The following is a 16,841-nucleotide window of genomic DNA, read 5'->3' as shown; positions in this document are numbered from 1 at the left end:
ATTATATACTAAGTCTAATTACAAATATAATAATCTAATATTAAAACTCAGATAATCTTATATGCTAAGACTAAAATAGTCATGTATGCTAAGTGTAACTGTCATATATTAGAACCCTACACAATCTTACATGCTAAGTCTAATTACAAATCTAATAATCTCATAGTAAAACTCAAATAGTGATATATGCTAAGTCTAGGTGACGTATATTATATGACCCTAGCTAGTCAATAATTATATACTAAGTCTAATTACAAATATAATAATCTAATATTAAAACTCAGATAATCTTATATGCTAAGACTACAATAGTCATGTATGCTAAGTGTAACTATTGTATATTTGAATGGTCTCGACGTGTCTATTTGGGAGATGAAAGTTACATCTATTCAGGAGTCTGTTAACATGTCTACTTTGACTTTGGATTCACTTTATATTAAATTGAAAATACATGAGATGAATATTCTTTCTCGCAAAGTTGATTCTAAATCGAGTGCCTTGGTTTCTTCTTCTTCTTCTTCTTTGGATGTTGATGGCTCTTCATCTAAGTCGTCTTTTCTTGCTGTTTTTAATGCCACATCCGATGATCAACTCGAACAAATCGAGGAGGAGGATTTGGCTTTGGTTGCTAACAGAATTGCTCGAGCTATGAATAATGCCAGGAACAGGAAAAGAGGTGGTCCAAATCGTTGCTTTGAATGTGGTTCAATTGATCATCTTCGTTCGCATTGTCCTAAGCTTGGGAGAGGCAAAAGAGAAGACAAAGATAGTGAGAAGACCAACAACAACAAGCCCAACAACAACAAGTCGAAGGGATCATACCAAGGGAGGAAGATGGAGAATCTTAGGAAGGCTTTTCAACAAGTTTGCGCCGCTTTTGAGCCACTAAGTGATGTAGATGGTGAAAGTGGAGATGATGATAAGGGAAAGAACGTCTCCGATGTTTGCTTCATGGCGCGTGGTGAATCTGACACAGAGTATGAAGATAATGAGGTGAGTGCTTTTGAGGAAGCTATTAATATTTTGAGTGCAAAAAATAAAAAGTGTGAGAAGATGTATAAAAAACAAGAATTTATCATTGAATCTCTTAAATCTAAAATTGATAGGTTAAAATCTCTTATTCCTAATGATGATGATTGTGAAAATTGTGAGGTTTTAATGAATGAGATTTCAAAAATTAGAGATGTTAATGCTACACATGATTTGAAAAATAGATCTTCTCTTGCTTGTAGTTTTGCTTTGCACATACGCACTTTGGATGAGTTGTTTTTAACTAAAAAGTTATTGCAAAAATATCAAATTGCTTTTCATGCTAGTTTGATGTTTAACATGATTTCTGCTAAAAAGTTAAAACAACCTCATGATGTTTTGGATTGCTCAACATGTAATTTGAATAAGATGAAACTAAAAGATGCTTTAGGTCGTGTTGAGTACATGGAAGATGTTGTGCAAAAAAATGAAGTGCTTTCTTGCCCCAAATGTCGTATAAGCAAAGGTGTCACGGTAGATTGTGAAAATTGTGCTAATTTCGAAAAAGAAGTTTCTTATTTGAAAAATTCTTTGCTAAGATTTTCTGATGGTAAAAAGAACCTCAACATGATTTTGGATAATCAATACCGGGCTGTGTATGCCGGTCAGACCGGCGGTGATCGAGCGGTCGGACCGGCCAGCCCGCGGTCTGACCGGCCGACGCTGTGTCGGTTTCGGTTTCGGGTTGTTTATTTGGATATCCGAGTTTATTCCATGATTATGACTTCTAGATGGATACTATACGTATGTAATACTATTGTTTGCTGCTAATGAGTCAAGTTGGAGATAGCTTGGTCTCGGAATATGGTTTTTTTGTTTGTTCCATGTGTAGGTGACTCGATGTCTCGGGAGAATATTTGCGGTGATGGACCGGGAGTCGGCTTGGGGATAAGACGACGTCCGTGGTGGTTAGAGATCATGCGGGATACTAAGGCTAGAGTTGATGCACATGGTTGATGGAGATTCCATATGGTATACGATGGAGTTATTGTGTGCATATGTGATGCGGAGTTGAATTTGGAAGGAGTCCAAATTTGGTACGATTGGTTATGTAAAGTTTCTTTCTTGTACTAGTGGGTTTCCTAAGGTGTTTAGGACTCCTAGTATGAGTTTGGTTCGTGACTTTAGGCTGCCTACCTCATGTATAAATAGAGGGGGAGCGTGAGGCTTCCCGGTATCGCTTTGGAGAGCAATTGAGTTGAGTTTTGAGTTAGGGTTTCGAGTTTAGTCGAAATTTTTGTAAGGAGTGCTGTTGGTGCACTTTGTAAACACAGAGAGAATCAATAAAGTCGTCATCCACTTTAAGAGTTCTTCGATTTGTGTTTACCGGGTTTCGGCGGTCTAACCGGCAACTCACCGGCGGTCAGACCGGCGACAAAGCGGCGGTCAGACCGCGGCATACGGGCGGTCAGACCGGCGGCGGCGACAGCAGGCGGCAGGCGATCTCGGCGGTCAGACCGGAGATTCAACACCGGTCAGACCGGCGGTATTCACTCGGTCAGACCGGCAGATCAATCTTGGTCAGACCGACTTCCGTCGATTTCGAGGGTAACTTTTATTTCCGCTAAAAGTTTTCGGTTTTTGGGTATCCCAACCATTCACCCCCCCCTCTGGTTGGCTTAGTTCTTGTGATTCGATCCTACAGATACGGCGGCGGCGGCGGCGCGGGGATGCCCTAGGCAGTGGCGGCGAAGGAGAAGCCGAGAGAGATCGATCGGGCAAAAACTTCTAAGTGTTGGTGGAGAAGACGAGGGCGTGCATCGGGAATATATATACCCCTAGATCTTTAGTCCCGGTTGATTAGAACAACCGGGAGTAAAGATATCTTTAGTCCCGGTTGATGAGAACAACCGGGACTAAAGATAAGATCTTTAGTCCCGGTTGTTCTCATCAACCGGGACTAAAGATATCTTTACACCCGGTTGTTCTCATCAATCGGGACTAAAGATATTTTCCCGCTATTTCCAAATTCTTTTTAAACCCGGTTAGGGTTAAGAACCGGGACTACTGATAAGCGCACTGAATATTATTTTCCATTACATATGTGTTTCTAAAATAGAAGATAATGCATTACAATTATTTAAAGTACAAAGATTAATGACAATTACTTCGAAAAATTATTGTTGTCTGTAATAAATTAAGTGGATAAAACGTAATAAGCAAATATATGATTTAAAATTAATAAAAATTCCAATAATCATATATACTTAGCATATGAATGATATTATTAAATTGGTAAAAACTCTAATTAACATATGTATATACATATGGCATGATTTAAAATTAATAAAAATTGTAATCATCATATATACTTAGCATAGGAATTATATTAAATTAATTGTTAAAAACTCTAATTAACATATGTAAAAGCCACATGCATGATTTAAAAATTTTAAAAATTCGAATAGTCATATATAAATAGCATATGAATGATAGTAAATTAATAGTTAAAAACTCTAATTAATATATGTAAATGCCACATGCATGATTTGAAACTTTTAAAAATTCTCTAGTCAATTATAATTAGCATATGAATGATAGTAAATTAAATGTTAAAATCTAATTAACATATGAAGTTCCCACCTGCGTGATTTAAAACTTTTAAAAATTGTAAGTATCGCATATAACTAGCATATACATGATTTAAACTTGTTAAAACCTCTAATAATCGTGCGTAATTAACATATGCCATACATCAATTGATTTATATGGATAATCAATACATCCAAAATAGTTTACATCGTGTACACAATAATTACGGCAATACATCGGCGGTGACGGTTGACCGCACGTACTTTTTCCTCACTATTGTTCCCTCCTTGTGATCGCTATGTGAGTAAGGGGTGTCTTCATTTGATAGGAGGATGCTAGGGTCAATCGTCACCGTGAAAGGGGGTTGCCCATCCAAGAGTTCGTAATCCTCGTCAGTCTTGTCCTCAACTCTGACGATTTTTCTTTTGCCTGGGAGAACCACATGACGCTTAGGCTCGTCAGGCCCTCTGCCCTTCTTTTCTTTGCTAGACATGTCCTTCATGAAAAAGACTTGCGTTACATTATTGGCAAGGACAAAAGGTTCGTCCGAGTATCCAACCTTGTTAAGATCAACCGTTGTCATCCCACTGTCATCAATCATTACGCCTCCACCAGTCAACCTAACCCATTGGCACCGGAACAGAGGGACCTTGAGAAGACCATAGTCAAGTTCCCATATGTCCTCGATGGCACCGTAATACGTGCCAGTTGTTCCATCGTGTCCCATGGCATCGACACGAACAGCGTTGTTTTGGTTCGTGCTCTTCATGTCTTGGGCTCTCGTATAGAATGTGTACCCATTAATCTCATATCCCTGGAATGTCGCGATCAACCAGACGGTCCCCTCGCCAGGAAGGTAAGTTGTTGGTTGATCGACTCGTTACCCATTAGATGTTGTCGTAGCCACGCGGGGAAAGTATCAATGTGATGTCGTGTAATCCATGCATCAGACTTACCGATGTTCCTGGCGCGAACTAGAGCAAAGTGCTCCTCGATGTAAGGAGCTATCAATGAAGAGTGTTGCAGAACCGTGAAATGGGCTTTACGGAATAAATTGTTGTCTACCGTCATTATTGCTTTCCTTCCGAGAGTTCCCTTTCCCCGTAGTCTCCCTTCATGGCGTGATTCACGTACCCCGATTGGGCGAAGATCTTCGATAAATTCTACGCAAAATTCGATGACCTCCTCTGTTCCATAACCCTTGGCGATGCTTGCCTCTGGACAAGCACGGTTACGAACATACTTCTTCAGAACGCCCATGTACCTCTCGAAAGGAAACATGTTGTGTAGGTACACAGGCCCGAGAATACTGATCTCTTTCACAAGGTGACAAAGCAGATGCGTCATTATATTGAAAAATGAAGGTGGAAATATCAACTCAAAACTGACGAGACATTGCACCACTTCATTCTGAAGGGCTTCTAATCTATCCGGATCGATAACCTTCTGCAAAATTGCGTTCATGAATGCACGAAGCTTTGTTATTGTTGCCCGGACATTCTCTGGAAGGATACCCCTTATTACAACTGGTAGCAGTTGTGTCATCAACACGTGACAGTCATGAGACTTTAGGTTTGTTAACATCTTCTCCTTCGTGCTTATTATTCGCTTGATATTCGTGGAATATCCAGACGGTACCTTTATGCTCTCCAAGCATTCAAACATACTTTCCATCTCTGTCTTGCTAAGAGTGTAGCTGGCTGGACTCAAGTAATGGCTTCCTTTCTCCTTTGGTTCCGGGTGAAGGTCGCTGCGTTGTTCCATATGCTTCAGATCATTACGTGCTTCCAGTGTATCTTTCGACTTTCTGTATACACCTAGGAAGCCAAGAAAGTTTACGCAAAGGTTCTTAGTGAGGTGCATCACGTCGATTGCGTGGCGTACGTCCAAGAATTCCCAATATGGTAACTCCCAAAATATAGAGTTCTTTTTCCACATCGCCGCGTGACCATCTTCGCTCTCTATAGGCTGGCTTCCAGGCCCCTTTCCGAACACTACTTTAAGATCTTTAACCATAGCAAACACTGTTTTCCCGTTGCGATGTTTAGGCTTCGTACGGTGGTCGACCTTATGTTCGAAGTGCTTGCCTTTCTTCCGTACCGGGTGGTTTGCTGCAAGGAATCGACGATGACCCATGTATACAACCTTCCTACAGTGCTTAAGATACGTACTTTCTCTTTCATCCATACAGTGAGTGCAAGCCTTGTACCCCTTGTTGGACTGTCCGGATAGGTTGCTAAGTGTAGGCCAATCGTTGATGGTTACGAACAGCAGCGCTCGTAGGTTAAACTCCTCCTGTTTGTCCTCGTCCCACACAGGGACACCTTCCTTCTTCCACAACAGTTTAAGATCTTCGACCAGTGGTCTTAGGTACACATCGATGTCGTTACCAAGTTACTTGGGGCCTTGAATAATAATCGGCATCATTATGTACTTCCTCTTCATGCATAGCCAGGGGGGAGGTTGTAGATACACATCGTAACGGGTCAAGTGCTATGGCTGCTGCTCATCTCTCCAAAAGGATTCATGCCATCCGTACTCAAACCAAACCGTATGTTTCCTGCGTCCTTTCCAAATTCTTTAAATTTTCTGTCGATGTTTCGCCACTGCGAACCATCGGCGGGGTGTCTCAGCATCCCGTCCTGTTGACGCTCTTCTGCGTGCCATCGCATCATTCTAGCATTCCCCTTGTTCCTGAACAAACGCCTTAGCCGTGGTATTATAGGGAAATACCACATCACCTTAGCAGGAATTCTCTTCTTTGTTAGCTGCCCGTCAACTTCTCCTGGATCGTCTCGTCTAATCTTGTATCGTAGTGCTTTGCAAACAGGGCATGCTTCTAGGTTCTCATACTCCTCACCGCGATATAGTATACAATCATTCGGACATGCGTGAATCTTCTGAACTGCCAGTCCTAGCGGGCAGACTATCTTCTTAGCCTCGTACGTTGTCTCGGGCAATTTGTTTCCCTCCGGAAGAATGTTCTTGACGAGTTTCAATAAATCGACAAATGCCTTGTCACTAACCTCATTTTTTGCCTTCCATTGCAAGAACTACAGAGTGGTATCCAACTTTTTGTGCCCCTGCTCGCAACCTGGGTACAACGAAGTTCTGCGGTCCTCTAACATCTTGTCCAATTTATTGGCCCCCTTTTCACTTTCGCAGTCCTCCTTGGTGTCCTGCAACATATGACCAAGATCATCCGCAACGTCGTTACCATCAGCATCCCTTTCCTCCTCGCCCGTTTGATTTCCTTCAAATCCAACGTACTGAGCAAAGTCCGGAATATTGTCGTCTTCCAATTCATCTTCTTCCATTTCAACACCTTACTCTCCGTGGGATGTCCAACAATTATAGCTTGGCATAAACCCCGACTCAAACAAGTGGAAATGAATAGTCCTGGATGCAGAATACTCCTTCTGATTCTTACACTTATTGCATGGACAACAAATAAAACCACTTTGCCTGTTAGCTTCGGCCACTCTCAAAAAATAGTGCACGCCGTCAATAAACTCTTTGGACCACTGGTTAGCATACATCCATTGCCGATCCATCTACATGAGTCGAAAAAAACCGTACACAGTCATACAATAATTATAAAATAATTACAAACTGTTTCAACAGTCATACAATAATGACATATCTTTATTCATATAAAAATCATAAAATATTACACCAAATAATTCTTATTTACTATTTCTAAAGTTTTAAACTAATTTTAATGTGTTTTACTTCTTTTAATTTTTATTTTAGTTTGTTTTCTATTATTTAAGATTAACTTTCACTAGAGTTTTTCTTCTCAACTATTTTATAAAACCTTCTTTAGCAAATCAACTAAATTTCTATATATTCTTTCTTCCCCACACAAATTTTCTCTCTCATCAACTTACAACTAAATTTTGGAGACAAAAAAGTGTGCAAAATATAGCTGCAAATGTAATATAACAAAAAAAAACATTGGAGGATTGTTGACGTTTGATGTCTCGACTACGGTATTTGGACAGTATGGGGATCGTCGGTGCTAGGATATACGCGAGACTGAGGTAAAAGAGATGGAGACGAGGGTTTTTATACAGGTTCGGGCCCCTGAGGTATCAGGTAATAGCCCTACATCCTGTTGGCCGGAGCCGATGTTGCTCTTTATTCACCGTAATCACAGCAGTACAATATGTGGGTAGCTTATCTAACTGTTGTCGACATGGTGGTCTAAAGGTCTGACTTGTAGTCGACAACAGGGTAGTCTTCCTCCTCGAATCCGTGCCCGGCGAGATCAGAGATAGCGCTTTCGTATCTCCTGACTATATCCGGAGACACCGTAGGGGAATAGCCATGCCTATCCCTGAAGTCGATATCCGGCGGCGTGTCTTGGCGTATGTTGGCTTGTATGTTGTGGCTTCTGGTGGGTGTATGTTGATTGTCATGGTTCTCCCTGGTGGGTGTCTTCCATGGTCTCGTGGTGGTTGTCGATGAGGTGGTCGTCACGATCATGGTGATCGTGTTGATCGTCTCATGGTGAGTCTGTCTGTCCCCCTGTCCTCCTAGGGGGGCTTGTATTTATACCCATAGGTGTCCCCTTGTCCAAGTAGAACTAGGGAGACCAATATGGATACAATCCGAGTAGTCCTTGTCGTTTCCATGTAGAACTCTGGTTGTCTTTCCTTATCCGGAACTCCCTCCACATCCGCAGGTTGTTTCCGTATAGGACATGGTATGTGGTGGGTCCTTCCGAGATTTAGTCAACTACTATTAGGTATGTGATATCCATAACCATGACAAGGATAAAGTTGCAAACCTTTTAGGCACCTCCGATTTGTATGTAATCACCAAAATAAATTCACTAGAAATTTTGGCATGACCTCCCCTCTTTTTTGAAGAAATTTTGAAGCTTGCTCGGGCAGCTGGAGGAGGAAGAAGACATATATATAGGGGTGGGACTTTAGTCCTGGTTGGTGTTACCAACCGGGGCTAAAGATCACTGGGATCTTTAGTCCGGGACTAAAGTTACGATCTTTAGTCCCGGTTGGTGGATACCAACCGGGACTAAAGATCCCGGGGGGGCCTGACAGGCCCTGACCGGTTGGTATTACCAACCGGGTGTAAAGATCAAATATGCCCGTTACCCTTTTGAACCGGGACTAAAGGTCATCTTTAGCCCCGGTTTTTATTGCATCCGGGACTATTGTGGAATTCGGCTGACCGACGAAAGATGGTTTCTCCACCAGTGTACTGTCTGCAATTAGGGGCTCGATAAGATCAGAAAAAATTCAATCCCCACTATACTTAACAATATATTTACTGCCCGTCCGTATTTTTCGTATTCCTCCCGATCCATATTGTTCATATTTTCCTTTTTTCGTTTTTCTGCTACTATTCCTGGTTTTCCGTTCTAGCATATCCCTCCCTATTCAGCTTTTACTTCAGTAATTTTTTTCACGTACAGTTAAATCTCACATCAATCCACAGTAAATTTTTTACTTGCCGAAAGCAAAACTTCATAACTCATCGTCCAGTAGTGACTCCATATCCATCGTTTAGTGACTCAATAATAGTAATTTTTTTACTCCACGCATAATATGTAGATTGCACTTTTGATGGAATACATAATGTTGCATCCAATGATATGAATCACACGTTTAAAAAGCTGGGTATGGTAAATCAGGCGGTGGCTTCGCTCCTACAACAAAATGCGAAAAACAAACAAAACAAAATACAACATATCTGCCTCCGACGACTCCTGTGGTAAGCAGTTTCTCGGAGCCGACGACCACAAGGAACTCCTCCCGTCCTCCTGACACTGCACATGCACGTGATTGCTCGCCGGCTTCCACCTCCATCCCATCGATGATCGATGGCTGCATGTGACCGGTCGCCGGGGCTCCAGTCTATCGCCGCCGCACAAGGTGAATGCCAGCGTGCACTGGCGGCGACGTGAGAGGGATGGATGGGACTGCTGTGGATGGTGGGCTGCTGTCTCCTCCACCATGGTTCCCACCACCCCGTATCCTACCACCTAGATGGCAGCCATAGACACGGGCGACGGGGCCAGCCCCATCTCTGCGCTCCTCGTCATGAGGGATACATCGCTGCCCTCCTCGTCATCTAGAATTCTAGATAAACTCCATCTGCTGCCCGTCGCTCATCGTTAGGAGGACAATGAATGAACCATGTGAGGAGCACGCCGCCGTAGCCGGATCCACGGCCGCACCGCCAGCAACCGCGCCGCCGTAGCCAAAACCATGCGCGTGAGATGCGGAGCGGCGGCCGGATCCGCCAACGCCTCACCTCCCGCTTGTCGCCGCTGCACCTCCGCGCCTCCCGCCCCGTAGTCGTCCGTCGCCGCTGCACCCGCAGTCGCGCCGAATCCATCCCGCCGTGGCGTAGAGTGGCGGCTGGATCCACCGTCGCCTCGCCTCCCGCCCGCAGTCGCCCATCGCCGCCGCCGCCGCGCCTGTTGATGCTGCACCCGCCACAACCGCGCCCGTCCACGCACCTTGGCGTCGCCGGGATCTGCTGCTCCTCCTCATCCCAGAACCGCCACCGCCACTCTTCCTCGACGCCGCTCCTCCTCGTCCCTGAACCACCGCTCCTCCTTGTCGCCAAGCCATCACCGGAACCGCCTCACCACTACTCCTCATCCCCTAACCGTCGTCGTCGTTCCTCTTCTCTCCACGAGGAACCATACGCAGCGCTGATCCATAAAATGTGGAAAGGGAGAGGAAAGAGTGGGTGGATGATTTCTACGATGGGAATCCGTAATATATATACCAGATAAAGTCATAAGTCAGTATATCGAGTTAAAAAATAACTCAATGTGCAAACGTCGTTGGATCACAACACACATTGGCTATCTCGCTAACACTTAAAAAATAACTGGCTTCGTTTTTAACAATTCATTGTATGGTTGAGTTAAAAAATAACTCAGGGTGCCAACATTGGATAACATCAAGTTAAAAAATTACTCAGATATAGGAGGGGGGAGGGGCGTAGGGGTGAGATCAAGATTGGTCGTCGGTGAGTTAAATTTTAACTTCGTACTATGGACCTGGTGGGGAGCAGGGTAGGAGCGTGGGTGGGTGGGAATGGAGGCTGTAGCAGGTGTTGTTTAATACGTAGCACCTTAAGGTGCCATATAGTAGTTTTATACACATATATATATATATACCCATACGGAACTCCATGGTGCCTGGGTTCCAAGGTATAAAACACACAAATTCTCTCAAATTTTTAAAAATTTTCAAATTGTGAGTATATACCTAGGTATATGAATTTGATTCATACAAATACCTAACAACAAAACAACTCAAACTCAACTTTATTTCACAATTCATTATTACATACCTAACGAACTATATGTTTGAATGTTATATATCTAGAACCAAAATCTAACAAAAAAAAAGTTCAAACTTGTTTAAACTTGTTAGTAAAGAAGTTAATGTTCATATCTAAACATATAAAAAAATTTCATACTCATTCAAATTGGGTATATACTCAATTTGAATCTTGGAGCCCATACTCCATGTAGCACCAGTTAATTTACCTATATATATATATATATATATAGTATAGAATTACTATATGGCACCTTAAGGTGCTATGTATTAAACGGCACCTGACACAGTGAGAAGATCCACCCACTCCACCTACTTTGATTACATAATCAATTTTTGACTACTACACGTCCTCAGTCCCACGTACTGCGCAACCTCCCTTCCCCCACACCACCAATGTGTATCCCCACAGCACCACATATATTGATTCACGAGTTAAATTTTTACTACTACATAACTCACCATATATATTCATGTTCAGTCAGTTAAATTTTAACTATGTGCAATTCGGCAATTATAATAAACGTCACGTAGTCACGTGTATCTTTTTTTCAATTTTTTTAGGAATCATATTTTTTTTACTCACATTGAAACAAATCAGTTATTTTTTAACTGCCATCGAAGATAGTCTTTTTTTTTTCACTCCAACTCATCGACACTGAGTTATTTTTTAACTATGACCACAATTAATTGTTAACCACAAGCCATTTTTTTTATTTTTTTTCAAGCACAATGTATACAGCAGCGAATTTTCAGTTATCGTCTCCCCACTTTTTTCGGATAGTTTTTTTTCTCGCCAGCGACAGTGAGCGCCCTTCTTCTCTCGCCGCCCGTGCAGCGGGGGTCGCCCGCGCCGCCGCAAGTTCCTTCCAGGCGGGGATAGGCGGCTGCGAGGTAACGTGCTACACAACACCGCCCCAAAACATTTTCCCCTGTTGGACGGCGACTTGGGCGCTCCATCGACTGCTGGATGGCACCATGTGGTTGAGGCCCGTGGCACCGTCGGCTGCCCCTCTGTCGCCGACATCCATCCCATCGCCGGATCTAGGAGAGCTTCGCCCGAATCCTCTTCTGATTCTTGCGTGTCGGTGGTGGGTGGAGAGCAGCGGTACCAACGACATTTGAAGCACAGAGGGTGGCAGGATTCGGAGAGGAGGCTACGGATCTGGGGGTCCGATGGGTCGTTCTCCCTCCTCCCTAAAGCGGTGGCGAAGGATGTCAGTAAATTGTCGTTGGCGTCATGCGCGGCAGGTCAGCGCCGCCAAGAAATACAGGAGGTCCGTGTAGCGGTTGTAGTCAATTGAAATCTATTTCAGGTACAGCTCGTTAGTTCCTATATATCAACTAGTAGCGTTATATGGTATCAGTAGTTTTTTTATCATCCTGTATTGGATTGCACCGTCGTTTTGATTTTGGATGAGATATGTGCCTGTGTTGGCTGTGGGGATGCGGTTTTGTTAAGATTGGGTAGTAACCACTGATTAATGCCTGCCGACGGAAGGGCATGCATTTCAATTGGCGGCCAACGTGAACCTTTGTTTCACAGCCAACTTCATTCCCAGCCAACGGGATGAAGTTAATATATGTCAGGTACCTAACAGAACTAATCTATTTGATGTTTTGTCAGGAACCTAACAGAACTAATCTATTCATGTCTTTTGTATCCGTGTATTGAGTGGACACATCCAACCTAAACACATTAGAAGTTGTTTGGTGGATGGCTTCGCTTGGTGCTATAAGTGTATATGTGATGAATCATGCATGCAGGGCTGTTCTTAGCTTCTGAAAACAATAGAAGAACTAGGATGATCTGTAGATGTGCACATGTGGCCTAGAGTCAGCTTAGGTGTCGCATTCTCTGACAAACGATTGCTTTGGTAAACCAAGACTGGTGTTTTTTATTAGTACTAATTTGGTTTGTTTGATTAGTTGTATATACAATCAATTGTTTCCTGTAAATAATTTTGACTGAACGTTACAATGGAAGTTATTCTATGTCCTCCATGGCATTCAGATGGTAACTGAAAATATATGATCGCTGGTAGGAGTATGTGCTTTCAACTATGTAGCTTGCAGCAGTTCTCTTGGTAAAAACGAGCCAAAAATTCTCTAATAAGCTTAATCCACACGATCAACAATTCATAAGCCTCTTGATCAACGTTTTGCCACTTATCCCTGATATGTACCACCAAATGCCCATTTAGATTTCCCATGAGCTTGCACTTGCATTAATTTTTGGCTTTTCAGCCTGCAAGCATCACCATGTCCTGTGCAATGCTCAGTTGCTCATAGCCTCATACTATGAGTCAATCCACTAAGGCATGCCTACTCATAGTGCATATATATGGCAAATTTTGGTCTTGCAGGAGCACAATGTAACCCGGTGGACTCGAAGATGATGAAATGCATCATGCGGTGACCTGGGAAACATTGTCACTAGCGCCGGAGGTATAACTTTCAACAATCACTAATAATGCACCTCCGTTGGTTGTTAGTGCACTAATCTTTTGAGGCATTACTGATTTTATGGTCTGCATGTTTAATAGCGGCCATGCTTGATCCTGGGCTGCCCATCCTGATTCCTAATGCTACCGCCACACAGTCCTGTTCTAAGCTGGTTGGTTGGCGAGCCAGCCGCCTCCACTACAACATTCGTCCATCAAAGACGATGGATCCCGCGGTGAAGAGGAGGATCTGCTGATCTGAATTTCTTTGATGATTTTTGTTGGAGTGTTTATATCCTTTGTAACTTTTTTACTTTTGAGTTTAAGCATGTAATTTGTTTATTGTATAGTGTGTCCAGTGGCGAACCCAGAACAAAAATTACTGGGGTCCAATATATACTAATTATCTAATTATTAACTAATATATTAATTAACATAGTGTAATTTATATAGGATTTGAATAATCTACCCGGTGTCCTATGACACCGGGTAGTATAACGTAGGCACGCCCCTGAGTGTGTCTGAATGTAACAGAACCCGTGTGTAAAAGAAAATATTGTTAATAGAGGCTAGAATGTTAACTGGTAGCTTGGTTGACTGGTGAATACAAGTTAATTGGTAATGTAGTGTGGAGGTGAATAATATCTGACCGGCAGTGATTTATTTACTCACGGGCTGACATACTGTTGTAGGGTCAAAACAAGTAATTTTTTAACTCACGGTGTTAGGCTCCAAAGTAATTTATTTACTCGCGGTCTAACAGGGGCGAAATAACAAGGAATGATTTTTTTACTGGACGAACGGAAAGAAGAATCGAACGAGAGCGAGAGAAAAGCGGGAGTGGGAGCGTGCGCCAAAATAAAAAAATTACTCGTGGCTGTAGGCTCCAAAGTAATTTTTTTACTCGCCGTCTAACAGGAATGAACGGAATAATAGGACAAAAACTTTAACTGGAGGACCGAGAAGAGGGGTGGAACGAGAGAGATGCGGTGCAAAATTTTTTCCGGGATCGGGAAAAAACGGAAAACCCGGAGGCAGTGATGAGAGTCGCGCTACTAACTATCGTAGCGCCACACACGCGCCATGTAGCGCTACCGTATATGTATATATGTATATATATATATACCGCATATATATATATATATATATATATATATATATATATACATATATATACATATATATATATATATAATAATGCCACGTCATTCGCAGCTCCTGATTGGCCAAACACGCAACCCACATGCATCGATGCATTATGGCAAGCTTGCGAGACTTTGACTAATTAGCACTTTAACACCACACAAACAAAACTCAGTATTAACCGGTTAAAACACTTCTATGTACGTGCTCCGATCTTCTCTCTACTAATTAATTTATGCAGTGATCGATCGATTGGGTATCCATGGAGGGGGGACCTAGCTAAATTATTACTGTCATGAATTGACTGGATCGATCTTGAACGGCCATTAGTCACAGTAACTGCACTGATTAATCATCACTTCTCCTGGCAAGTGCTGCGTCTCGTAAAAACTGGTACCAATATGGCATTAGCTATTCCTGCTAGTACAGCAGTACTGCAAAACTACTTCACCCGTCTCCTCTAAAGTTTTTTCAATAAAATTAAATAAGAAACTATTTATAATTTGTTGAGATGAGTAAGTAAATAAAGGATTAAATTGCGTTGACGGTACAAGAAATTAGTAGGAGGGTGCGATTAGGTGAAAAACTTGAAAACCGAGCGTAGTGGTACAATAACTTGGCTAGATGGATGCGCTCATGGTGCAAAAGTTGTCACGTAAACAAAAATTGCCACATTACTATTCCACCTTAGCACAATTGCCGTATTGGCTTTAACACGAAAGATCTATCTCATTTTATAGAAAACCCCCTAATATGATTTGTTGACGTACAAATATATCCTTTTATCTTTCTTGACATGATCCTGATCGAGAGGTGGTTGCGCTGGTGGTGACGCAGCGGTGGCGGCGACGTAGCGACGGTGGCGGTGGTGGCGGCTGCGGCGACGATGATGACAACAAGGGAAGCCGTGCAACTACATCGCGGCGGCGACGAGGGCTCTGTGTGCCACGCTAGTTCAAGCCCTAAACCATAACCAAACCAATTCAAGTCCACAAACTGCTGCTGTCGACGTGATTGCCACAAACTTTGGGATGGCTCTGACTCGGCGAGTTCCTGGAGCTTGTTATGGTAAATCACCTGCTGATGGTTGTAGATTTCTATTTTTCGTTCAATTGATGGAGGATTGCAAAGTTAAGGTCTCATTGACCTATACGATGGCTGTATTATTTTGGTCTTTCACTTGAATATCCTGTTATTTGTTATTACAATGCAATGAAGAGATCTAATGGTACTAGCCACGATATTGGTAGTACTGTAATTATTGATTGGTGTTTCCTGTAGCTGTATACGATATAAGAGTAACATTGGCAATGAGAAATTCTTACTAGATGTATTTTGTACCCTTATCGATCAACAGCATATAATTAGTTCAATAATCTGCAAATAATCTTAGTGTATTATTTTCCTTATGCGGGTATAACACATCACCAATTATTTTGTATTGCAGGCCATGAGGAAGAATTCACAATTGAACTGCATCATGGTGGGGTTTTTTTTTCGGAGTTGGCAGTAGCAGAATTTATCTGGATGAGAAGGTGGACTGGTTTGATCATTGCGACACTGACACATGATCTTCCTTATGGCTTGATGATATTATTGAGGCATAGCTCCCTGCGTCTGCTGGTGGTCCGGTGGGGATCCCGTGTACTCGTCGTGTCCGGTGGGATTCCTAGTACTCATCGTGCCTGACGGAGGTGGCGCCGCTGGCTGTGGACGAGGAGGGGAACATGGACTTGATATTGTCGGAGACTCGATCTGCACCCAGCGAATGTGGAAGGAAGGAGCCAGCAGCGGACGCGGCGCTGGTCATGGCGCCGCCGGTGTTGCCGAACCTGTAGGACGTCGAGGTCGCCTGCTAAGTGGCCTCGGGCTGCTCCGTCGATGCCGCGGTGGGGCCTCTAGATCTTTCTAATCTTTCTACTTCCTCCGTTTCACAATAAGTCATTCTAGTATTCCTCACATTCACTTACATTGTGAAACGGAGGGAGTACCAAACAATGGGAAAACAGATACACCTGAAGAAGAAGTGATTGGAATATAAAAGTTACTAGGGACTTTTCTGTAAAATGAGATGGTCAATGCTAATGTGGCACTTTCGCTAAGGTGGAACAATGGCGTGGCAACTTTTGCACCATGAGCGCACCCACCTAGCCAAGTTATTGTACCGTTACGCTTGGTTTTCAAGTTTTTCACCTAATCACACCCATCTGCCAAGTTCTTTTACCGTCAACGCAATTTACTCTAAATAAAGAAATTAAATAATATATAGTTATATTTCGGGATAAAATCTAAACGCATAAAAAGTAAAGTAACTATATTATGGGATGGTGAGTCGGTGAGAGTATCAATCAGGTTTTCTTTAGAT

General features: G+C 42.7%; 1 long non-coding RNA gene across 1 annotated transcript; it reads left to right on the top strand.

Annotated features, from left to right (window-relative positions):
* Positions 1 to 11,650: 11,650 nt before the first annotated feature.
* On the top strand, positions 11,651 to 13,767 carry LOC107278356 (uncharacterized). The gene is made up of 3 exons (XR_001541974.3): positions 11,651 to 12,205; positions 13,256 to 13,337; positions 13,436 to 13,767. It is a non-coding gene; the product is annotated as an uncharacterized lncRNA (long non-coding RNA).
* Positions 13,768 to 16,841: the final 3,074 nt, after the last annotated feature.

This window comes from Oryza sativa, chromosome 12 (genome assembly GCF_034140825.1).
Source record: "Oryza sativa Japonica Group chromosome 12, ASM3414082v1".
NCBI classification, from domain to species: domain Eukaryota; kingdom Viridiplantae; phylum Streptophyta; class Magnoliopsida; order Poales; family Poaceae; genus Oryza; species Oryza sativa.
Note: the sequence above shows the minus strand (reverse complement) of the source record. Positions and strands in the feature narration are given on the sequence as shown.